The sequence below is a fragment of the Balaenoptera borealis genome, assembly GCF_965194805.1.
Source record: "Balaenoptera borealis genome assembly, chromosome: 3".
Classification (NCBI taxonomy): domain Eukaryota; kingdom Metazoa; phylum Chordata; class Mammalia; order Artiodactyla; family Balaenopteridae; genus Balaenoptera; species Balaenoptera borealis.
In genome coordinates this window covers 44,013,890-44,041,686 of record NC_138866.1, presented here as the reverse complement: position 1 = coordinate 44,041,686, position 27,797 = coordinate 44,013,890, and the positions used below count along the sequence as shown (strand labels likewise).

General features: G+C 38.6%; 1 long non-coding RNA gene across 1 annotated transcript in view; it reads right to left on the bottom strand.

Moving 5' to 3' along the window:
* LOC309626224 overlaps window positions 1–27,423 on the bottom strand; it is a 62,196-nt gene extending 34,773 nt beyond the window's left edge. Inside the window, exons 1-2 of the long non-coding RNA XR_014243046.1 lie at window positions 24,950–27,423; window positions 24,169–24,233 (exon numbers count right to left, since the gene is read on the bottom strand). This is a non-coding gene — a long non-coding RNA (uncharacterized lncRNA). The remainder of the gene's footprint in view (window positions 1–24,168; window positions 24,234–24,949) is intronic.
* Between the last annotated feature and the right edge of the window lie 374 nt (window positions 27,424–27,797).

Below are 27,797 nucleotides of genomic sequence, written 5' to 3'. Positions count from 1 at the left end.
CACAGAGAGTTCAATGCAGAATTAAGCCACAGAAGAATACACCACAACACATTGTAATCAAAATGTCAAAAGTTAAAGATAAAGGGTGTGGAGCAAAGGGAACCCTCCTACATTGTTGGTGGTAATAATAAATTAGTGCAACTACTATGGAGAACAGTATGGAGATTCCTTAAGAAACTAAAAATAGAGTTACCACATGATCCAACAATCCCACTCCTAGGCATATATCCAGAAAAGATGAAAACAAATTAGAAAAAGATACATGAGTCCCAATGTTTATTATAGCACTATTTACAATAGCCAAAACATGGAAGCACCCTAAATGTCCATCGACAGAGGAATGGATAAAGAAGATGTGGTATATATATACAATGGAGTACTACTCAGCCATAAAAAAGAACAAAATAATGCCATTTGCTGCAACATGGGTGGACATGGAGATTATCATACTAAGTGAAATAAGTCAGAGAAAGACAAATATCATAAGATATCACTTATATGTGGAATCTAATAAAAAATGATACAGATGAACTTATTTACAAAAGAGAAACAGACTCAGATCTCAAAATTAAACTTATGGTTACCATAGGAGAAGCGTGGGGAAGTGATAAATTAGGAGTTTGGGATTAACATATACACAGTACTATATATAAAATAGATAAATAATAAGGCCCTACTGTACAGAACAGGGAACTCTACTCAATATTCTGTAATAACCTATATGGGAAAAGAATCTGAAAAAGAATGGAGATTATATATATGTATATATATATATGTACACACACACACAAACACACAAACACACACACCTGATTCACTTTGCTGTACACCTGAAACTAACACATTATAAGTCAACTATACTCCAATAAAATTTTTTTTTAAAGATAAAGAGAATATTAAAAGCAACAAGGGAAAAGCAACAAATAATATTCCTTAGGGAATTTCCCTAAGGCTATCAGCTGATTTTTCAGCAGAAACTCTGCAGGCCAGAAGGGAATGGCATGACATACTTAAAATGATGAAAGAGAAAAACCTACAACCAAGAATACTCTATCCAGCAAGGCTCTCATTCAGATTTGATGGAGAAATCAAAAGCTTTACAAACAAGCAAAAGCTAAAAGATTTCAGCACCACCAAACCAGCTTTACAACAAATGCTAAAAGAACTTCTCTAGGTGGAAAAGGAAAGGCCACAACTGGAAACAAAATTACAAAATGGAAAAGCTCACTTTTGGTATGGTAAAGGCAAACGTACAATAAAGGTGGGAAATCAGCCATGCACAGCTAATAGGGAGGTTAAAAGACAAAGGTAGTAACATCATTTGTATCCACAATCAGCAGTTAAGGGATACATAAAACAATTAGATGTAAAATGTAATATCAAAAACAGTAATCGTGGGGGCTTCCCTGGTGGTGCAGTGGTTAAGAATCTGCCTGCCAATGCAGGGGACACGGGTTCGAGCCCTGGTCTGGGAAGATCCCACATGCCACGGAGCAACTAAGCCTGTGAGCCACAATTACTGAGCCTGCGCATCAGGAGCCTGTGCTCCGCAACAAGAGAGGCCGCGATAGTGAGATGCCCGCGCACCGCGATGAAGAGTGGCCCCCGCTCGCCGCAACTGGAGAAAGCCCTCGCACAGAAACGAAGACCCAACACAGCCATAAATAAATAAATAAATATAAGTAAATTAATTAAAAAAAAAAACAGTAATCGTGAAAAACAAATTCAGAGAGGATTAACCAAGATGGCGGAGTAGAAGGACGTGCTCTCACTCCCTCTTGCGAGAGCACCAGAATCACAACTAGCTGCTGGACAATCATTGACAGGAAGACCCTGGACTTCACCAAGGAGGATACCCCACGTCCAAGGACAGAGGAGAAGCCACAGTGAGATGGTAGGAGGGGCGCAATCAGAGTAAAATCTAATCCCATAACTGCTGGGTGGGTGACTCACAGACTGGCGAACACTTATACCACAGAAGTCCACCCACTGGAGTGAAGGTTCTGAGCCCCACATCAGGCTTCCCAACCTGGGGGTCCGGCAACGGGAGGAGGAATTCCTAGAGAATCAGACTTTGAAGCCTAGTGGGAATTGATTGCAGGACTTCGACAGGACTGGGGGAAACAGAGACCCCACTCTTGGAGGGCACACACAAAGTAGTGTGCGCATCGGGACCCAGGGGAAGGAGCAGTGACCCTGGGGGAGACTGAACCAGACCTACCTGCTGGTGTTGGGGGGTCTCCTGCAGAGGTGGGGGGTGGCTCTGTTTCACTGTGGGGACAAGGACTCTGGCAGCGGAGGTTCTGGGAAGTGCTCCTTGGCGTGAGCCCTCCCAGAGTCTGCCATTAACCCCACCAAAGAGCCCAGGTAGGCTCCAGTGTTGGGTTGCCTCAGGCAAAACAACCAACAGGGAGGGAACCCAGGCCCACCCATCAACAGTCAAGTGGATTAAAGTTTTACTGAGCTCTGACCGCCACAGCAACAGTCAGCTCTACCCACCACCAGAGCCTCCCATCAAGCCTCTTAGATAGCCTCAACCACCAGAGGGCAGACAGCAGAAGCAAGAAAAACTACAATCCTGCAGCCAGTGGACCAAAAACCACAGTTACAGAAAGATAGACAAGATGAAAAGGCAGAGGGCTATGTAGCAGATGAAGGAACAAGAAAAAACTCCAGAAAAATAACTAAATGAAGTGGAGATAGGCAACCTTCCAGAAAAAGAATTCAGAATAATGATAGTGAAGATCGAGAAGATGCAAGAAATGATTAACAAAGACCTAGAAGAATTAAAGAACAAACAAACAGAGATGACCAATACAATAACTGAAATGAAAACTACACTAGAAGGAATCAATAGCAGAATAACTGAGGCAGAAGAACGGATAAGTGACCTGGAAGACAGAATGGTGGAATTCACTGCTGCGGAACAGACTAAAGAAAAAAGAATGAAAAGAAATGAAGACAGCCTAAGAGACCTCTGGGACAACATTAAATGCAACAACATTCGCATTATAGGGGTCCCAGAAGGTGGAGAGAGAGAGAAAGGACCAGAGAAAATATTTGAAGAGATTATAGTCGAAAACTTCCCTAACATGGGAAAGGAAATAGCCACCCAAGTCCAGGAAGCACAGAGAGTCCCAAACAGGATAAACCCAAGGAGAAACATGCCGAGACACATAGTAATCAAAGTGGCAAAAATTAAAGACAAAGAAAAATTATTGAAAGCAGCAAGGGAAAAACGACAAATAACATACAAGGGAACTCCCATAAGGTTAACAGCTGATTTCTCAGCAGAAACTCTGCAAGCCAGAAGGGAGAGGCAAGATATACTTAAAGTGATGAAAGGGAAGAACCTACAACCAAGATTACTCTACCCAGCAAGGATCTCATTCAGATTCGATGGAGAAATCAAAGGCTTTACAGACAAGCAAAAGCTAAGAGAATTCAGCACCACCAAACCAGCTCTACAACAAATGCTAAAGGAACTTCTCTAAGTGGGAAACACAAGAGAAGAAAAGGACCTACAAAAACCAACCCAAAACAACTAAGAAAATGGTCATAGGAACATACATATCGATAATTCCCTTAAACGTGAATGGATTAAATGCTCCAACCAAAAGACACAGGCTTGCTGAATGGATACAAAAACAAGACCCATATATATGCTGTCTACAAGAGACCCACTTTAGACCTAGGGACACATACAGACTGAAAGTGAGGGGATGGAAAAAGATATTCCATGCAAATGGAAATCAAAAGAAAGCTGGAGTAGCTATACTCATATCAGATAAAATAGACTTTAAAATAAAGAATGTTACAAGAGACAAGGAAGGACACTACATAATGATCAAGGGATCAATCCAAGAAGAAGATATAACAATTATAAATATATATACACCCAACATAGGAGCACCTCAATACATAAGGCAACTGCTAACAGCTATAAAAGAGGAAATTGACAGTAACACAATCATAGTGGGGGACTTTAACACCTCACTTACACCAATGGACAGATCATCCAAAATGAAAATAAATAAGGAAACAGAAGCTTTAAATGACAGAATAGACCAGATAGATTTAATTGATATATATAGGACATTTCATCCAAAAACAGCAGATTACACGTTCTTCTCAAGTGCGCACGGAACATTCTCCAGGATAGATCACATCTTGGGTCACAAATCAAGCCTCAGTAAATTTAAGAAAATTGAAATCATATCAAGCATGTTTTCTGACCACAACGCTATGAGATTAGAAATGAATTACAGGGAAAAAAACGTAAAAAAGACAAACACATGGAGGCTAAACAATATGTTACTAAATAACCAAGAGATCACTGAAGAAATCAAAGAGGAAATCAAAAAATACCTAGAGACAAATGACAATGAAAACACGACGACCCAAAACCTACGGGATGCAGCGAAAGCAGTTCTAAGAGGGAAGTTTATAGCTATACAAGCCTACCTAAAGAAACAAGAAAAATCTCAAGTAAACAATCTAACCTTACACCTAAAGAAACTAGAGAAAGAAGAACAAACAAAACCCAAAGTTAGCAGAAGGAAAGAAATCATAAACATCAGAGCAGAAATAATTGAAATAGAAACAAAAGAAAACAATAGCAAAGATCAATAAAACTAAAAGTTGGTTCTTTGAGAAGGTAAACAAAATTGATAAGCCATTAGCCAGACTCATCAAGAAAAAGAGGGAGAGGACTCAAATCAATAAAATCAGAAATGAAAAACGAGAAGTTACAACAGACACCACAGAAATACAAAGCATCCTAAGAGACTACTACAAGCAACTTTATGCCAATAAAATGGACAACCTGGAAGAAATGGACAAATTTTTAGAAAGGTATAACCTCCCAAGACTGAACCAGGAAGAAACAGAAAATATGAACAGACCAATCACAAGTAATGAAATTGAAACTGTGATTAAAAATCTTCCAACAAACAAAAGTCCAGGACCAGATGGCTTCACAGGTGAATTCTATCAAACATTTAGAGAAGAGCTAACACCCATCCTTCTCAAACTCTTCCAAAAAAGTGCAGAGGAAGGAACACTCCCAAACTCATTCTATGAGGCCACCATCACCCTGATACCAAAACCAGACAAAGATACTACAAAAAAAGAAAATTACAGACCAATATCACTGATGAATATAGATGCAAAAATCCTCAACAAAATACTAGCAAACAGAATCCAACAACACATTAAAAGGATCATAGACCATAATCAAGTGGGATTTATCCCAGGGATGCAAGGATTCTTCAATATACGCAAATCAATCAATGTGATACACCATATTAACAAACTGAAGAATAAAAACCATATGATCATCTCAATAGATGCAGAAAAAGCTTTTGACAAAATTGAAAACCCATTTATGATAAAAACTCTCCAGAAGGTGGGCATAGAGGGAACCTACCTCAACATAATAAAGGCCATATATGACAAACCCACAGCAAACATCATTCTCAACGGTGAAAAACTGAAAGCATTTCCTCTAAGATCAGGAACAAGACAAGGATGTCCACTCTCACCACTATTATTCAACATAGTTCTGGAAGTCCTAGCCACGGCAATCAGAGAAGAAAAAGAAATAAAAGGAATACAAATTGGAAAAGAAGAAGTAAAACTGTCACTGTTTGTGGATGACATGATACTATACATAGAGAATCCTAAAACTGCCACCAGAAAACTGCTAGAGCTAATTAATGAATATGGTAAAGTTGCAGGATACAAAATTAATGCACAGAAATCTCTTGCATTCCTATACACTAATGATGAAAAATCTGAAAGAGAAATTATGGAAACACTCCCATTTACCATTGCAACAAAAAGAATAAAATACCTAGGAATAAACCTACCTAGGGAGACAAAAGACCTGTATGCAGAAAACTATAAGACACTGATGAAAGAAATTAAAGATGATACCAACAGATGGAGAGATATACCATGTTCTTGGACTGGAAGAATCAACATTGTGAAAATGACTATACTACCCAAAGCGATCTACAGATTCAATGCAATCCCTATCAAATTACCAACGGCATTTTTTACGGAACTAGAACAGATCATCTTAAAATTTGTATGGAGACACAAAAGACCCTGAATAGCCAAAGCAGTCTTGAGGCAAAAAAATGGAGCTGGAGGAATCAGACTCCCTGACTTCAGACTATACTACACAGCTACAGTAATCAAGACAATATGGTACTGGCACAAAAACAGAAACATAGATCAATGGAACAAGATAGAAAGCCCAGAGATTAACCCACGCACCTATGGTCAACTAATCTATGACAAAGGAGACAAAGATATACAATGGAGAAAAGACAGTCTCTTCAATAAGTGGTGCTGGGAAAACTGGACAGCTACATGTAAAAGAATGAAATTAGAATACTCCCTAACACCATACACAAAAATAAACTCAAAATGGATTAGAGACCATTGGACACTATAAAACTCTTAGAGGAAAACATAGGAAGAACACTCTTTGACATAAATCACAGCAAGATCTTTTTTGATCCACCTCCTAGAGTAATGGAAATAAAAACAAAAATAAACAAATGGGACCTAATGAAACTTCAAAGCTTTTGCACAGCAAAGGAAACCATAAACAAGACAAAAAGACAACCCTCAGAATGGGAGAAAATATTTGCCAATGAATCAACGGACAAAGGATTAATCTCCAAAATATATAAACAGCTCATTCAGCTCAATATTAAAGAAACAAACACCCCAATCCAAAAATGGGCAGAAGACCTAAATAGACATTTCTCCAAAGAAGACATACAGACGGCCAAGAAGCACATGAAAACATGCTCAACATCACTAATTATTAGAGAAATGCAAATCAAAACTACAATGAGGTATCACATCACTCCTGTTAGAATGGGCATCATCAGAAAATCTACAAACAACAAATGCTGGAGAGGGTGTGGAGAAAAGGGAACCCTCTTGCACTGTTGGTGGGAATATAAAGTGATACAGCCACTATGGAGAACAATATGGAGGTTCCTTAGAAAACTAAAAATAGAATTACCATATGACCCAGCAATCCCACTACTGGGCATATACCCAGAGAAAACTGTAATTCAAAAAGACACATGCACCCGAGTGTTCATTGCAGCACTATTTACAATAGCCAGGTCATGGAAGCAACCTAAATGCCCATCAACAGACGAATGGATAAAGAAGTTGTGGTACATATATACAATGGAATATTACTGAGCCATATAAAGGAACGAAATTGAGTCATTTGTTGAGACGTGGATGTATCTAGAGACTGTCATACAGAGTGGAGTAAGTCAGAAAGAGAAAAACAAGTATCATATATTAACGCATGTATGTGGAACCTAGAAAAATGGTACAGATGAGCTGGTTTGCAGGGCAGAAGTTGAGACACAGATGTAGAGAACAGACATATGGATACCAAGGGGGGAAAAACTGCGGTGGGGTGGGGATGGTGGTGTGCTGAATTGGGCGATTGGGATTGACATATGTACACTGATGTGTATAAAATTGATGACTAATAAAAACCTGCAGTATAAAAAACAAACAAAAAACAAACAAACAAAAAAACAAAACAGTAATCATGATGGGAGGAGAGTACAAATGCAGAGTATATAAAATATACTTGAAATTAAGAGAAAAGCAACTGAAAACAAGCATGTATAAATACAGACTCCTAAACAAAAACCTCATGGTAACTGCAAAATGAAAATCTATAATAGATATACACACTAAAAAGAAAAAGAATCCAAACATAACACTAAAGATAGTCATTAAATCACAAGAGAGATAGAACAAAAGAAGAAAGACGAAAAAGAGACCGACAAAAACAAATTCAAAGCAAAGAAGGTGGAGACAAGATGATGGATTAGATGGACGTGAGCTCACCTCTTCTCACAAAAACAACAAAATCACAACGAACTGCTGAAAAACAAACAAACAAAAAAAAACCCACTGGAACCTACCCAAAAAGATAGCCTACATCCAAAGACAAAGAAGAAGCCACAGTGAGACAGGAGGGGTACAATGGTTATAAAAACAAATCCCATACCTGCCAGGTTGGCAACCCACAAACTGGAAATAATTATATCACAGAGGTTCTCCCACAGGAGTGAAAGTTTTGAGCCCCACGTCAGGCTCCCCAGCCTGGAGGTCTGGCAATGGGAGGAGGAGCCCCCAGAGCATCTGGTTTTGAAGAGCTGCAGGCTTTGTTCTCAGGAATTCCACAGGACTGAGGGAAACAGTAATTCCACTCTTGGAGGGTGCATACAAGGTCTTGTGCACACCAGGACCCAGGGTAAAGAGCAGTGACCTCACAGGAAACAGGGCCAGACTTAGTTGTTGGTATTGGAGAGTCTCCTGTGGAGGCGCAGGGTGGCTGTGGCTCACTGCGGGGACAAAGACACTGGCGGTGGTAGTTCTGAGGAGTAGCATTGGTGTGAACCCTCCTGGAGGCTGCCATTTTCTCACCAAGACCTGGCCCCACCCAACAGCCTGTAGGCTCCACTGCTGGGATGCCTCAGGCCAAATAACCAACAGGGCAGGAACACAGCCCAACCCATCAGCAGACAGGATGCCTAAAGTCTTCCTGAGCCCACAGCTTCCCACTAAACCCACCTCTTGACACAGTCCTGCCAACCAGAGGGACAAGACCCAGCTCCACACACCAGTGGGCAGGAACCAGTCCCTACCACCAGGAAGCCTGCACAAGCCTCTTAGGCCAGCCTCATCCACCAGGAGGCAGACAGCAGAAGCAAGAAGAATTACAACCCTGCAGCCTGCAGGATGGAAACTGCAATCACAAAAAATTTACACAGAATGAGATGCTAGAGGAATACGTCCCAGACAAAGGAACAAGAAGAAATCCAAGAAGAACAACTAAATGAAGTGGAGATAGGCAATCTACCCAAAATAGAATTCAGAGTAATGATAGTAAAGATGATCCAAGATCTCAGAAAAAGAATGGAGGCACACACCGAGAAGATACAAGAAATGTTTAACGAAGACCTAGACAAACTAAAGATCAAACAGAAAGAGGTGAGCAATACAATAACAGAACTGAAAAATATACTAGACGGAATGAATAGCAGAATAAATTTGGCAGAAGACCAGGTAAGTGAACTGGAAGACAGCATGGTGGAAATCACTGCCATGGAATAGAATGAAAAGAAATGAGGACAGTCTAAGAGGCCTCTGGGACGAAATTAAACACACCAACATTCACATTGTAAGGGTCCCAGATGGAGAAGAGAGAAAAAGGACCTGAGAAAATATTTGAAGAGATAATAGCTGAAAACTTCCCTAACATGGGAAAGGAAACAGACACCCAAGTCCAGGAAGTGCAGAGAGTCCCAGGCAGGATAAAGCCAAGGAGGAACACACCAAGACACATAGTAATCAAACTGACAAAAGTTAAAGACAAAGCAAAAGTATTGAAAGCAACAAGGGAAAAGCAACAAATAACATACAAGGGATTTGCCATAAGGTTATCATCTGATTTTTCAGCAGAAACTCTACAGGCCAGAAGGGAGTAGCATGATATATTTAAACTGATGAAAGGGAAGAACCTACAACCAAGAATACTCTACCCAGCAAAGCTCTCATTAAGATGAAATGGAGAAATCAGAAGCTTTACAGACAAGCAGAAGCTAAGAGAATTGAGCATCACCAGACCAGCTTTGCAACAAATGCTAAAGGAACTTCTCTAGGCAGAAAAAAATAAAAGGCCACAACTAGAAACAAGAAAATTATGAATGGAAAAGCTCACCAGTAAAGGCAGGAAATCATCCGCACACAAATATGATATCAAAACCAGCAATCATGAGAAGAGGAGAGTACAAATGCAGGATATTGGAAATGCATTTCAAATTAAAAGACCAGCAACTTAAAATAGTCTTGTTTATATATAGACTGCCATATCAAAACCTCATAGTAACCACAAATCAAAAACCTACAATAGATACACACACACAAAATAAAAAGGAATCCAAACACAACACTAAAAGTAGTTATCAAACGACAAGAGAAGAGAACAAAAGAAGAAGGGGAGAAAAAAGACCTACAAAAACAAATACAAAACAATTAACAAAATGGAAATAAGAACATACATATCAATAATTACCTTAAACGTAAACGGATTAAATGCTTCAACCAAAATACATACACTGCCTAAATGGAATCAAAAAATAAGACCCGTGTATATACTGGCTGTAAGAGACCCACTTCAGATCTAGAGACACATACAGACTGAAAGTGAGGGGGTGGAAAAAGGTATTCCATGTAAACAGAAATCAAAAGAAAGCTGGAGTAGCAATATTCATATCAGACAAAATAGACTTTAAAATAAAGATGGTTATAGAGACACAGAAGGACACTACATAATGATTAAGGGGTCAATCCAAGATGAACATATAACAATTGTAAATATATATACACCCACCATAGAAGCACCTCAATATATATGTCAAAAACTAACATCCATAAAATGAGAAATCCACAGTAAACACAATAATAGTGGGGGACTTTAACACCCCACTTTTACCAATGGATAGATCATCCAGACAGAAAATCAATAAGGAAACACTGGCCTTAAATGACATATTAGACCAGATGGACTAAATAGACATTTATAGAGCATTCCATCCAAAAGCAGCAGAATACACATTGAAGTACACACGGAACACTTTCCAGGATTGATCACATGCTGGGCCATAAAGTGAGGCTTGGTAAATTTAAGAAAATTGAAATCATATCAAGCATCTTTTCAGACCATCTTTTCTATGAGATTAGAAATTAACCACAAGAAAAAAACTGTAAAAAAAAAACACGTGGAGGCTAAACAAGATGCTTCTAAACAGCCAATGGATCACTGAAGAAAGCAAAGAGAATATTAAAAAATACCTAGAGACAAATGAAAATGAAAGCGTGATGATCCAAAACCTATGAGATGCAACAAAAGCAGTTCTAAGAGGGAAGTTTATAGCAATACAATCTTACCTCAGGAAACAAGAAAAATCTCAAATAAACAACCTGACCTTATACCTAAAGCAACTAGAGAAAGAAGAACAAACAAAACCCAAAGTTAGTAGAATGAAAGAAATCATAAAGATCAGAGCAAAAATAAATGAAATAGAGACAAAGAAAACAACAGCAAAGATCAATGAAACTAAAAGCTGGTTCTTTGAGAAAATAAACAGAATTGATAAACCTTTAGCCAAACTCATCAAGAAAAAAAGGGAGAGGGCCCAAATCAATAAAATTATAAATGAAAATGGAGAAGTTACAGCCAACACCACAGAAACACAAAGGATCATAAGAGACTACTACAAGTAACTATACGCCAACAAAATGGACAACCTAGAAGAAATGGACAAATTCTTAGAATGGTACAATCTCCAAAGACTAAACCAAGAAGAAATAGAAAATATGAACACAAAAATTACCAGGGCTTAAATTGAATTAGTAATTTAAAAACTTACAAGAAGCAGAAGTCCAGGACTAGATGGCTTCATAGGTGAATTCTATCAAACAATTAGGGAAGAGTTAACACATATCCTTCTGAAACTACTCCAAAAAATTGCAGAGGAAGGAACACCTCTGAACTCATTCTCTGATGCCACCATCACCCTGATACAGAACCAGACAAAGATATCACACACAAAAAAAGAACATTACAGGCCAATATCACTCATGAACATAGATGCAAAAATCCTCAACAAAACACTAGCAAACCTACTCTAACAATACATTAAAAGGATCATACACTATGATCAAGTGGGATTTATCCCAGGGATGCAAGGATTTTTCAGTATCTTCAAATCAATCAGTGTGATATACCACATTAACAAATTGAAGGATAAAAGCCTTATGATCATCTCAAAAGATGCAGAGAAAGCTTTTGATAAAATTCAGCATCCATTTTGGATAAACACTCTTCAGAAAGTGGGCATAGAAGGAACCTACCTCAATATAATAAAGGTGATATATGACAAACCCATAGCTAACATCACACTCAACAGCAAAAAGCTGAAAGCATTTCCTCTAAGATCATGAACAAGACAGGGATGTCCACTCTTGCCACTTTCATTCAGCATAGTTTTGGCAGTCCTAGCCATGGCAATCAGAGAAGAAAAAGGAAAGAAATCCAAATTGGAAAAGAAGAAAAACTGTCACTACCAGAGATGCTACCAGAAAACTACTAGAACTCATCAATGAATTTAGTAACATTATAGGATACAAAATTAATACACAGAAATCTGTTGCATTTCTATACACTAACAATGAAAGAAGAGAAATTAAAGAAACAATCCCATTTACCATCACATCAAAAAGAATAAAATACCTAGGAATAAACTTACCTAAGGAGGCAAAAACCTGTACTCCAAAAACTACAAGATACTGATGAAAGAAATTGAAGATGACACAAATATATGGAATGATATACCATGTTGTTGGATTGGAAGAATCAATATTGTTAAAATGACCATACTACCCAAGGCAATCTACAGATTCAATGCAATCCCTATCAAATTGCCAATGGCATTTTTCACAGAACTAGAACAAAAAATTTTATATTTGTATGAAAATACAAAAGACCCTGAACAGCTAAAACAATCTTAAGAAGAACGGAGCTGGAGGAATAATGCTCCTTGACTTCAGACTACATTACAAAGATACAGTAAGTAAAACAGTGTGGTACTGGCACAAAAACAGACACATAGATCAGTGGCACAGAAGAGAGAGCCCAGAAATAAACCCACCCACTTATGGTCAATTAATCTATGACAAGGAGGCAAGAATATACAATGGAGAAAAGACAGTCTCTTCAATAAGTGGTGCTGGGAAAACTGGACAGCTACATGTAAAAGAATGAAATTAGACCGTTCTCTAACACCATACACACACACACACACACACACACACACACACACACACACACGCAAACTCAAAATGGATTAAAGACCTAAATATAAGGCCAGACACTATAAAACTCCTAGAGGAAAACATAGGTAGAACACTCTTTGACATAAATTGCCCTAATATTTTTTTGGGTCTGTCTCCTAGAGTAACGGAAATAAAAACAAAAGGAACCTAATTAAGCTCAAAAGCTTTTGCACAGCAAAGAACACCATAAACAAAATGAAAAGACAACCCACAGAGTGGGAGAAAATATTTACAAACAATGCTACCAACAGAGGATCAATTTCCAAAATATACGAACAGCTCATACAGCTTAATATCAAAAAACAAACAAGCAACCCAATCAAAAAATGTTTTTTTTAGGGCAGAAGAACTAAATAGACATTTCTCTAAAGAAGACATACATATAGCCAGCAGGCACATGTTAGGATGCTCAACATTGCTAATTATTAGATAAAAGCAAATCAAAACTACAATGAGGTATTACCTCACGCTGGTCAGAATGGCCATCATTTAAAAGTCTACAAACAATAAATGTTGAAGAGGGTGTGGAGAAAAAGGAACCCTCCTATGCTGTTGGTAGGAACATAAATTGATGCAGCCACTATGGAGAACAGTATGGAGGTTCCTTAAAAGCTAAAAATAGAGTTGCCTTATGATCCGGCAATTCCACTCCTGGGCATATATCCATACAAAACTATAGTTCAAAAAGGTACATGCACCCCAATGTTCATAGCAGCACTATTTACTATAGCTAAGACACAGAAGCAACACAAATGTCCATCGACAGATGAATGGATAAAGACGTGGTACATATATACAATGGAATATTACTCAGGCATAAAAAAGTATGAAATAATGCCATTTGCAGCAACATGGATAGACCTAGAGATTATCATATTAAGTGAAGTAAGTCAGAGAGAGAAAGACAGATATATGATATCACTTATATGTGGAATCTAAAAAAATGATACAAATGAATTATTTACAAAGCAGAAAGGGACTCACAAAAATAGAAAACAAACTTATTGTCACCAAAGGGGATGGGGGGTAGATAAATTGAGTTTAAGATTAACATACACATTCTACTGTAATAAAATAGGTAAACCACAAGGACCTACTATATAGCACAGAGAACTATGTTCTATATCTTGTAAAAACTTATAATGGAAAAGAATTGGAAAAAGAATATATATATGTCATATATATAACTGAATCACTTTGCTGTACACTTGAAACCAACACTGAATTGCTTTGCTGTACTCTTGAAACACAACATTGTAAATTAAGTATGCTTCAATTTAAGAATTTTTTCAAAATTGCATGATTGTCTAAATAGATGCAAAAAAAACCCCATTTAATCAAATTCAACATTCATTCATGATAAAAACGTTCAATAAACTAAGAATAGAAGGTAAATACCTCAATATTATAAAGACCATAAATGAAAAGCACACACCTAACATGCTCAATTGTGAATAACTACAAGTTTTTTTCTCTAAAAATCAGAACAAGGCAAGGATGTCCACTCTCATCACTTCTACTTAACATGGTACTGGAAGTACTAGCCAGAGTAATTAGACAAGATATAAAAAGCATCCAAATGGGAAAGGAAGAAGTAAAATTATCCCTGTTTACACACAATATGGTCTTGTATGTAGAAAACTCCAAGATTCCATTAAAAATAATTATAATGAATGAATTCAGTAAAGTTTCAGGATACAAAAGTCAACATACAAAAATCAGTTGCATATCTATTTACTAACACTGAACTATCTGAAAAGGAAATTAGGAAAACAACCCCATTTACAATAGTACCAAAAAAAAAGAAAATACTTAGGGATAAACTAAGGAGGTAAAATATTTATATACTGAAAACTAAAATATTGATGACAGAAATTTAGAAATAAACAAATGGAAAAACATCCCATTTTCATGAATTGGAAGACTTAATATTGTTAAAATGTTCATACTACCCAAAGCAATCTACAGATTCTATGCAATCCCTATCAAAATTCAAAGACTTTTTTTTTTTTTTACAGAAATAGAAAAAGCAATTCTACAATTCATATGAAACCACAAAAGAAGACCACAAATATCCAAATCAATTCTAAGAAAGAACAAAACTAGGAGGTATCACACTTTAATTTCAAGACATCTTACAAAGATACAGTAATCAACACAGTATGGTACAATCAACAATACTGCAATTTTAAAAAGTGTGGTACTGGCATAAAAAGACATATAAACCAAATGGAACAGAATAGGGAGCCTACAAATAAATCCATGCATACATGGTCAACCAATTTTCAGCAAGGGTACAAAGAATACACAATAGGGAAAGGATAGTCTCTTCAACTACTTGGTGTCGGGAAAACTGGATAGCCACATATAACAGAATGAAGTTGGACCTGTATCTTACACCATACATAAAAATCAACTCTAAGTGGGTTAAAGACTTAAACAAAAAACCTGAAAATGTAAAAGTCCTAGAAGAAAACATAGAGGAAAATCTTTATGACCTTGGTATTGGTAATGATTTCATGGATATGACACCAAAAGCACATGGAACAAAAACAAAAATAAATAACTGGGACTGCATCACACTAAAAAGCTTCTGCACAGCAAAAGAAACAATCTACAGAGGGAAAAGGCAACCTACAGAATGAGAGAAAATACTTCTAAACCGTATATCTGATGAGGTGTTAATCTCCAAAGCATGTAAATAACTCATACAACTCAATAAACAAAAAACCTAATAACCCAATTTTAAAAATGGAGACGGATTGGTTCAAGATGGCAGAGTAGAAGGACGTGCTCTCATTCCCTCTTGCAAGAGCACCGGAATCACAACTACTCAACAGTCATCGACAGGAAGACACTAGAACTCATAAGAAAATAATCCCCACACCCAAAGACAAAGAAGAAGCCATAATGAGACGGTGGAGCGGGGTGGTGCGCAATCACAATAAAATCAAATCCCATAGCTGCTGGGTGGATGACTCACAAACAGGAGAACACTTATACCACAGAAGTCCATCCACTGGAGTGAAGGTTCTGAGCCCCACATCAGGCATCCCAACCTGGGGGTCTGGCAAGGGGAGGAGGAACTCCTAGAGAATCAGACTTTGAAGGCTAGCAGGATTTGATTGCAGGACTTCAACAGGACTAGGGGAAGCAGAGACTCCACTCTTGGAGGGCACACACAAAGTAGTGCGTGCATCGGGACCCAGGGGAAGGAGCAGTGACCCCATAGGACACTGAACCAGACCCACCTGCTAGTGTGGAGGGTCTCCTGTAGAGGTGGGGGGTGGCTGTAGCTCACCATGAGGACAAGGACAATGGCAGCAGAAGTTCTAGGAAGTACTCCTTGGCGTGAGCCCTCCCAGAGTCCGCCATTAGCCCCACCAAAGAGCCCAGGTAGGCTCCAGTGTTGGGTCGCCTAAGGCCAAACAACCAACAGGGAGGGAACCCAGCCCCACCCATCAGCAGACAACCAGATTAAAGTTTTACTGAGCTCTGCCCATCAGAGCAACACCCAGCTCTACCCACCACCAGTCCCTCCCATCAAGAAACTTGCATAAGCCTCTTAGATAGCCTCATCCACCAGAGGGCAGACAGCAGAAGCAAGAAGAACTACAATCCTGCAGCCTGTGGAACAAAAACCACATTTACAGAAAGATAGACAAGATGAAAAGGCAGAGGGCTATATACCAGATGAAGGAACAAGAAAAAACCCCAGAAAAAAACCAAGTAAATGAAGTGGAGATAGGCAACCTTCCAGAAAAAGAATTCAGAATAATGATAGTGAAGATGATCCAGGACCTCGGAAAAAGAATGGAGGTAAAGATCGAGAAGATGCAAGAAATGTTTAACAAAGACCTAGAAGAATTAAAGAACAAACAAACAGAGATGAACAATACAATAACTGAAATGAAAACTACACTAGAAGGAATCAATAGCAGAATAACTGAGGCAGAAGAACGGATAAGTGACCTGGAAGACAGAATGGTGGAATTCACTGCTGCGGAACAGACTAAAGAAAAAAGAATGAAAAGAAATGAAGACAGCCTAAGAGACCTCCGGGACAACATTAAACCCAACAACATTCTCATGATAGGGGTCCCAGAAGGAGAAGAGAGAGAGAAAGGACCCGAGAAAATATTTGAAGAGATTATAGTCGAAAACTTCCCTAACATGGGAAAGGAAATAGCCACCAAGTCCAGGAAGCACAGAGAGTCCCATACAGGATAAACCCAAGGAGAAACACGCCGAGACACATAGTAATCAAAGTGGCAAAAATTAAAGACAAAGAAAAATTATTGAAAGCAGCAAGGGAAAAACGACAAATAACATACACGGGAACTCCCATAAGGTTAACAGCTCTACTCCCATAAGGAGTACAGCTGCTTTCTCAGCAGAAACTCTACAAAAACTCTTCTGGCAAAATTCAAGCCAGAAGGGAGAGGCAAGATATACTTACAGTGATGAAAGGGAAGAACCTACAACCAAGATTACTCTACCCAGCAAGGATCTCATTCAGATTCGATGGAGAAATCAAAAGCTTTACAGACAAGCAAAAGCTAAGAGAATTCAGCACCACCAAACCAGCTCTACAACAAATGCTAAAGGAACTTCTCTAAGTGGGAAACACAAGAGAAGAAAAGGACCTACAAAAACCAACCCAAAACAACTAAGAAAATGGTCATAGGAACATACATATCGATAATTCCGTTAAACGTGAATGGATTAAATGCTCCAACCAAAAGACACAGGCTTGCTGAATGGATACAAAAACAAGACCCATATATATGCTGTCTACAAGAGACCCACTTTAGACCTAGGGACACATACAGACTGAAAGTGAAGGGATGGAAAAAGATATTCCATGCAAATGGAAATCAAAAGAAAGCTGGAGTAGCTATACTCATATCAGATAAAATAGACTTTAAAATAAAGAATGTTACAATAGACAAAGAAGGACACTACATAATGATCAAGGGATCAATCCAAGAAGAAAATATAACAATTATAAATATATATGCACCCAACATAGGAGCACCTCAATACATAAGGCAACTGCTAACAGCTATAAAAGAGGAAATTGACAGTAACACAATCATAGTGGGGGACTTTAACACCTCACTTACACCAATGGACAGATCATCCAAAATGAAAATAAATAAGGAAACAGAAGCTTTAAATGACACAATAGACCAGATAGATTTAATTGATATTTATAGGACATTCCATTCGAAAACAGCAGATTATACGTTCTTCTCAAGTGTGCACGGAACATTCTCCAGGATAGATCACATCGTGGGTCACAAATCAAGCCTCAGTAAATTTAAGAAAATTGAAATCATATCAAGCATGTTTTCTGACCACAACGCTATGAGATTAGAAATGAATTACAGGGAAAAAAACGTAAAAAACACAAACACATGGAGGCTAAACAATACGTTACTAAATAACCAAGAGATCACTGAAGAAATCAAAGAGGAAATCAAAAAATACCTAGAGACAAATGACAATGAAAACACGACGACCCAAAACCTATGGGATGCAGCGAAAGCAGTTCGAAGAGGGAAGTTTATAGCTATACAAGCCTACCTAAAGAAACAAGAAAAATCTCAAGTAAACAATCTAACCTAACCTTACACCTAAAGAAACTACAGAAAGAAGAACAAACAAAACCCAAAGTTAGCAGAAGGAAAGAAATCATAAAGATCAGAGCAGAAATAAATAAAATAGAAACAAAGAAAACAATAGCAAAGATCAATAAAACTAAAAGCTGGTTCTTTGAGAAGATAAACAAAATTCATAAGCCATTAGACAGACTCATCAAGAAAAAGAGGGAGAGGACTCAAACCACTAAAATCAGAAATGAAAAAGGAGAAGTTACTACAGACACCGCAGAAATACAAAGCATCCTAAGAGACTACTACAAGCAACTTTATGCCAATAAAATAGACAACCTGGAAGAAATGGACAAATTCTTAGAAAGGTATAACCTTCCAAGACTGAACCAGGAAGAAACAGAAAATATGAACAGACCAATCACAAGTAATGAAATTGAAACTGTGATTAAAAATCTTCCAACAAACAAAAGTCCAGGACCAGATGGCTTCACAGGTGAATTCTATCAAACATTTAGAGAAGAGCTAACACCCATCCTTCTCAAACTCTTCCAAAAAATTGCAGAGGAAGGAACACCCCAAACTCATTCTATGAGGCCACCATCACCCTGATACCAAAACCAGACAAAGATACTACAAAAAAAGAAAATTACAGACCAATATCACTGATGAATATAGATGCAAAAATCCTCAACAAAATACTAGCAAACAGAATCCAACAACACATTAAAAGGATCATAGACCATAATCAAGTGGGATTTATCCCAGGGATGCAAGGATTCTTCAATATATGCAAATCAATCAATGTGATACACCATATTAACAAACTGAAGAATAAAAACCATATGATCATCTCAATAGATGCAGAAAAAGCTTTTGACAAAATTGAAAACCCATTTATGATAAAAACTCTCCAGAAGGTGGGCATAGAGGGAACCTACCTCAACATAATAAAGGCCATATATGACAAACCCACAGCAAACATCATTCTCAACGGTGAAAAACTGAAAGCATTTCCTCTAAGATCAGGAACAAGACAAGGATGTCCACTCTCACCACTATTATTCAACATAGTTTTGGAAGTCCTAGCCATGGCAATCAGAGAAGAAAAAGAAATAAAAGGAATACAAATTGGAAAAGAAGAAGTAAAACTGTCACTGTTTGCGGATGACATGATACTATACATAGAGAATCCTAAAACTGCCACCAGAAAACTGCTAGAGCTAATTAATGAATATGGTAAAGTTGCAGGATACAAAATTAATGCACAGAAATCTCTTGCATTCCTATACACTAATGATGAAAAATCTGAAAGAGAAATTATGGAAACACTCCCATTTACCATTGCAACAAAAAGAATACAATATCTAGGAATAAACCTACCTAAGGAGACAAAAGACCTGTATGCAGAAAACTGTAAGACACTGATGAAAGAAATTAAAGATGATACCAACAGATGGAGAGATACACCATGTTCTTGGATTGGAAGAATCAACATTGTGAAAATGACTATATTACCCAAAGCGATCTACAGATTCAATGCAATCCCTATCAAATTACCAATGGCATTTTTTACGGAACTAGAACAGATCATCTTAAAATTTGTATGGAGACACAAAAGACCCCGAATAGCCAAAGCAGTCTTGAGGGAAAAAAACGGAGCTGGAGGAATCAGACTCCCTGACTTCAGACTATACTACAAAGCTACAGTAATCAAGACAATATGGTACTGGCACAAAAACAGAAACATAGATCAATAGAACAAGATAGAAAGCCCAGAGATAAACCCACACACCTATGGTCAACTAATCTATGACAAAGGAGGCAAAGATATACAATGGAGAAAAGACAGTCTCTTCAATAAGTGGTGCTGGGAAAACTGGACAGCTACATGTAAAAGAATGAAATTAGAATACTCCCTAACACCATACACAAAAATAAACTCAAAGTGGATTAAAGACCTAAATGTAAGACTGGACACTATAAAACTCTTAGAGGAAAACATAGGAAGAACACTCTGACATAAATCACAGCAAGATCTTTTTTGATCCACCTCCTAGAGTAATGGAAATAAAAGAAAAAATAAACAAATGGGACCTAATGAAACTTCAAAGCTTTTGCACAGCAAAGGAAACCATAAACAAGACGAAAAGACAACCCTCAGAATGGGAGAAAATATTTGCAAATGAATCAACGGACAAGGGATTAATCTCCAAAATATATAAACAGCTCATTCAGCTCAATATTAAAGAAACAAACACCCCAATCCAAAAATGGGCAGAAGACCTAAATAGACATTTCTCCAAAGAAGACATACAGATGGCCAAGAAGCACATGAAAAGCTGCTCAACATCACTAATTATTAGAAAGATGCAAATCAAAACTACAATGAGGTATCACCTCACACCAGTTAGAATGGGCATCATCAGAAAATCTACAAACAACAAATGCTGGAGAGGGTGTGGAGAAAAGGGAACCCTCTTGCACTGTTGGTGAGAATGTAAATTGATACAGGCACATGGAGAACACTATGGAGGTTCCTTAAAAAACTAAAAATAGAATTACCATATGACCCAGCAATCCCACTACTGGGCATATACCCAGAGAAAACCATAATTCGAAAAGACACATGCACCCCAATGTTCACTGCAGCACTATTTACAATAGCCAGGTCATGGAAGCAACCTAAATGCCCATCAACAGACGAATGGCTAAAGAAGATGTGGTACATATATACAATGGAATATTACTCAGCCATAAAAAGGAACGAAATTGGGTCATTTGTAGAGACGTGGATAGATCTAGAGACTGTCATACAGAGTGAAGTAAGTCAGAAAGAGAAAAACAAATATCGTATATTAACGAATATATGTGGAACCTAGAAAAATGGTATAGATGAACCGGTTTGCAGGGCAGAAATTGAGACACAGATGTAGGGGACAAACGTATGGACACCAAGGGGGGAAAGTGGCAGGGGTGGTGGTGGTGTGATGAATTGGGAGATTGGGATTGACATGTATACACTAATATGTATAAAACGGATAAGTAATAAGAACCTGCTGTATAAAAAAATAAAATAAAATTCAAAATCCAAAAAAAAAAAAAAAAGGAATGAGGCCTTAAATAGATGTGTCTGCAAAGAAGATGACCAACAGGTATATGAAAAAATGCTCTTCATCAATTATTAGGGAAATTCAAATCAAAACCAAATGAGATATCACCTCTTACTTGTTAGGATGGCTATTATAAAAAAACAAAGACAAGTGTTCGCATGGATGTGTACAAATAGGGGCACTTGCACACTGTTGGTGGGAATGCAAAATGGTGCAGCCTCTATAGAAAGCAGTATGAAAGTTGCTCAAAAACTTTAAAAATAGAACTATTATATTATCCAGCAATCCCACTTCTGGATATATATCCAAAAGAATTGAAATCAGGATCTTGAAGAGATATTAGCAGTCCCATATTCATTGCAGCACTATTCCCAATAGCTAAGTGCAGAAACAACCCCAATTTCTGTTGACAGATGACTGGATAAAGAAAACGTGGTATATACATACAATGAAATATTATTCAGCCTTAAAACTGAAGGAAATTCTGCAATATGTGACAACATGGATGGACCTTGAGGACATTAGCCTAAGTGAAATAAGCCCAACACAGAAAGACAAGCACTGCATGAGTCCACTTATATGAAGTATTGAAAATAGTTCAAATTCATAAAATCAAAGACTAGAATGGTGGTTTCTAGAGGATGGGGGTGGGGGGGGGAAATGAGGTGTTATTAGTTAACAGGCATGACATTTCAGTTAAATAAGATGATTAAGCTCAAGAGATCTGTAGAACATTGTACCTACAGTCCACAATATTGCACTTACATTTAAGAAGATAGACCAAGTGTCCTTATTATATTGTTTTAACTTAGACAATTTGAAAACTATTTATTTAGTCTATGTGTACAACACTTTCCAAAACAAATCAAAATCTCATGCAGATTCCCAATATGTATGTAGATAAAAGCAGGATTTTTATTTCTTTTCCATTATGGTTTATTAGAGGATATTGAATATAGTCCCCTGTGCTATATACAGTTTGTTTCATATATAGTAGTTAGTATCTGCTAATCCCAAACTTCTCATTTAACCCTCCCCCACCTCCTTTCCCCTTTGGTAACCATAAGTTTGTTTTCTACGTTTGTTTTCTACGTCTGTGAGTCTGTTTCTGTTTTATAAATATGTTCATTTGTGTCATATTTTAGATTCCACATATAAGTGATATCATATGCTGTCTTTCTCTTTCTAACTTACTTCACTTAGTATAATAACCTTTAAGTCCGTCCATGTTGCTGCAAATGGCATTATTTCATCCTTTTTTTAAGGCTGAATGGTATTCCATTGTGTATATATACCATATCTTTTTTATCCATTCATCTGTTGATGGGCATTTAGGTTGCTTCCATGTCCTGGCTATAGTAAATAGTGCTGCTAGGAACACTGGGGTGCATGTATCTTTTCAAATTAGAGTTTTTTTCCGGATATATGCCCAGGAGTGGGATTGCTGGATCATATGGTATCTCTAACTTTCAGTTTTTTAAGGAACCTCCATACTGTTCTCCATAGTGGCTGCACCAATGTATATTCCTACCGACCGTGTAGGAGGGTTCCCTTTTCTCCACACCCTCTCCAGCATTTATCTGTAGACTTTTTAATGATGGCCATTCTGACCACTGTGAGGTGGTACCTCACTGATTTACATTGCTCTAACAATTAGAGGTGTTGAGCATTTTTCATGTGCCTGTTGGCCATGTGTATGTCTTCTTTGGAGAAATGTCTATTTTGATTTTTTGTTGTTGTTGTTGTTACTGAATTGTATGAGCTGTTTGTATATTTTGGAAATTAATCCCTTGTCAGTCGCATCATTTGCAAATATTTTCTCCCAATCTGTAGGTTGTCTTTTCATTTTGCTTATGGTTTCCTTTGCTGTGCAAAAGCTTATAAGTTTGATTAGGTCCCATTTGTTTATTTTTGCTTTTATTTCTATTGCCTTGGGAGACTGACCTAGGAAAACATTGGTATGATTTATGTCAGAGATTTATGCTTTGCCTATGTTCTCTTCTAGGAGTTTTATGGTGTCCTTATATTTAATTATTTAAGCCACTTTGAGGGGTTTTTGTGTGTGTAATATGTGAGGGTGTGTTCTAACTTCATTGATTTACATGAAGCTGTCCAGCTTTCCCAATACCACTTGCTGAAGAGAGTCTCCACAAAAAAGCAATATTTTAGTGGTATACATGTTGTTAGCCTAAATTGATAAAATTATTCCAATAAGAAAAAATTTGAAATCTAGGATTACTGAATATAGTTATAATCTTATATCGGCCTTATCAGTTATTTTGTGTTTGGCTGGGGAAAAAAAGATTCACAGCTCACCTTCAATCTTAATACTCGTCAATACAAACCAGAAGCATGAAAGAGAAATAGAAAATCTTTTCAAAGTTAAATCACTAACAACATCTAACAATGGTATCCATTCTTATAAATATTCATGTCAGACAAAAATCACTTAATAGAATACAAAAACATTTATAGTATGGTACCTTGCAAAACATAAGTGTAGGCAGACGCCAACTGGATAGCCCTGAGCTGCATTCTTGTTCCAGGCCTGAATTTAAAAGAAAAAAAAAAGCATATTCATGAGAACTAATATTGGTGGCATCCTGTGTACATCAGATTCACAGTATTAGCTCCATTCTTCAGGAGCCTAGAGTCCAAAAGTGGCCTAACCTGCCACACAGTACAGGACAATTTGCAATGCATTAATCTGGAGCTGCTGATAATCCAAACAGGATCAGATTCTGCCTATCAAACCCTTTCTTTTCCTCCTAAACTAGTGAATGAGGATAGCAAAGGGAAACTTTAAACTTCAAAAAGCCTGTTTTGGGCTTCCCTGGTGGCGCAGTGGTTAAGAATCTGCCTGCCAATGCAGGGGACACGGGTTCGAGCCCTGGTCTGGGAAGATCCCACATGCCGCGGAGCAACTAAGCCCGTGAGCCACAGCTACTGAGCCTGCGCGTCTAGAGCCTATGCTCCACAACGAGAGAAGCCACGACAATGAGAAGCCCGTGCACTGCGATGAAAAGTAGCCCCCACTCGCCGCACCTAGAGAAAGCCTGCACACAGAAACGAAGACCCAACACAGCCAAAAATAAATAATTAATTTTTTAAAAAAGCCTGTTTTGAGCACGGTAGAAATATCATTTATGTTAAATATATTAATTAAAAAGGAATTATGACTATAGATATATTACTATATATGCACATGTATTGGTGATATATATATTACATTTTCATTCTTTACAATAAAATTTTAATCAATACCTTAAGGTAGTGTTCCTGGACCAGGTTCGTTTTGCCCCATGCCCGAAGTCAAAATGCCAAAAGGGTTTTAATTTGCGAGGCAGCCAAGCGATAAAACAGAAGAACAAGCTTCTAACCCACCTTCCTGAAAGCGAGGGGCCGGGGGTATTTATGCGATCAAGCAGCAGGGCGGTCTGAGGCGTGTAAGCGGAAGGGGCGTGGGGAAAGGTGATTGGAAAAAGGTGCGGTAATCGTGGTTCTGCGCAGCCGTGACTAACTACAGGCCTCTGTCCGCTCAAACGTGGAAGTGCTTACCATCATCTGGGGGTGGAGTTTTCGGCCCTCTGGAGTCAAAAGGGTCACAGAGAGGACACTTGCGCATGCCCAGTGGAGGGTTTGGTAATCCCATCCAGTCTTAACCGGCTGAGCTCTAACTAGACACAGCTGACGGCCAAGTTCCTGGAAGACAACTCCGGCGAATATCTTATTGTTTAGGCTATAAGCCAGCTTGGAGGACATGCAAGCCTTAAAACCTTGATTAGTGAAGTCAGGTGAAATGGATTTGACTAATGATAACGCACAGCTTCACTAGTTTAACTTGTCTAGTTGTTAAAGTATCACTTATTTAAATTTTCTGGAATACTCCCGCTTTGCTAATGAAAGCTGTTCCTCATCCTGAACAACCCTTTCTGGAGAAGCTCTTATCTGACCTTCTTACAGGATTGACCACAATTCTCCATTCCTTCTATGAAACATATTAATGGATGCCCATGGCATGTTCATGCTCACAGCTGGTGACCTCTTACCGGCTACTAACATTGTCTTTCCAACCCTACGAGACTGTCAAGAGCTCGGCTGGTTTCTCACCTCCAGTAGCAGTTCTCTGTCCAAAGACCAGATTCTCAGGCTCTTACTCTACATCCAGAGTCTGCAAATGTCCCAGGTTAACAGAAGCTGCCGATCAACAGCGCTCCTATCAGTGATTCTACCCTCTTCAAAATATAGACCCGTCTAGTTGTGACGCATGGGCATCAGCAGCCCTCTTAGGCATTTTAACAGAATTTTAAAATTGATTATATTTTCTGTGGCATTTCTAGTCATTCTCAGTGAGAGTATTAGTCTGCTGCACAACATCTTACACAGGGGCGGAAGTCCCATACCTGGATCTGAAACCCCAGGGCAGGAGCTGTGTTCAACCACGTAGCTTTTGTGTATCCAGTTTCCATTTCAGGACTCTTAAAAGCTCTTTTCTTTCTCAGAAAGTTAGTGCTCCTCAAGATTTGACCAACACAGACCCAAATTAATCTTTCTTTCCTTCCTTTTACCTTCAGATAATTTCTTACAAAAATGTTAAAACATAACATTTAATGATTCTGCTTTAAATGTGCCATTCAGCAATGATTTGTTAAATCAACTTTATTTTAATGGGGTGTGTAGATTCACTTGGAGTTGACCAGAATTCATTTTGGTGGGGAGATGCATCCTCTCCCTCTATCTTCTGAAGGAGCCACTCTGAGTAGAAACAGAGAGGTCCAGTCTTTGCAGCTCAGGCTAGGAGAGATGCAGTTTCATTCTGAGGTGCTTCAGCTGGTAACTCTGGCCACTTGTGCATTAAGAGCCAGTGAGCCCAGCTGTGGGGCATGTCAAGATCCCAAACATCTGACTCTGCGGAAGATATCTTATTGTCCTTAGTGAACCTTCTCGGCAATTGGCCTTCCTCTGAGGTCGTGGCAACATGAGGTTAGGCAAAGCCAGGCAGATGTGAAAAATAGCTTTCCCCAAATCAAAGCCCAAATAGAATTGAGGACTTGTAAAGACGTCTGATGGGCTTGCTCCTTGGCTAAAGATCAATTTGATCTAGACCTTGAGGAAACCAGAGTGTATGTTGATTTCCATTAAGAAAAACGAGGAGAAATGCTTACAGAAATGGTACCACCTCCCTCCAGATCCACATCCTGCTCCCTCCCTGCCCTCCATCTCCTCTGTTCACCTAGCAATCATCTGAAAGGAAGATCCTCCTGAGCTGACAGGGTCCTTTAGAGAAAAGAAAATTGTCCTCTCTCCATATATCACCCCTCTATTTGAAAAGCAAAACCCACTGTCACCTCACTGCAGAGTCACGCCACTATTTTTGGTGTGTGTCCTTGTGCTTCTGCATGATGAGTCAGGATTCTCTCTTTAAAAATACTTGGCGGGCTTCCCTGGTGGCGCAGTGGTTGGGAGTCTGCCTGCGAATGCAGGGGACACGGGTTCGAGCCCTGGTCTGGGAAGATCCCACATGCCGCGGAGCAGCCGGGCCAGTGAGCCACAACTGCTGAGCCTGCGCGTCTGGAGCCTGTGCTCCGCAACAAGAGAGGCCGCGATACTGAGAGGCCCGCGCACCGCGATGAAGAGTGGCCCCCGCTTGCCGCAACTAGAGAGGGCCCTGGCACGGAAACGAAGACCCAACATAGCAACCAATCAATCAATTAAATAAATAAATCTTTAAAAAAAAAAAAAAATACTTGGCATTCCTCAGAAAAATATATACACATTTAATGTTGCTACTATTCCAATCCCCAAGTAAAGATTTGCTCCTTTTCTTAGCTGCCCTCAGCCCCACAGAGCTGTTTGGGCTGCACCCCCCAAAACCTCCCATGCTACTGCTCATTTCAAAAGCAACAGCCAAAGCAGATGCAAGGGAGACGCACTGGTGCTCATAAATTCAAGGAGCTAAAATAGCAACAGCTGTGGCAATTGCAGGACTTCAGCAGGTAATCAAGTAACTAAGAGCCGAAAGAGGGATTTGACAATTCTACCAGGGACTGGAACAGAGGGCATCAAGAACTTGAGCTTCAGGGAGAATTCTCCCTAGTTATCAACGAAAATG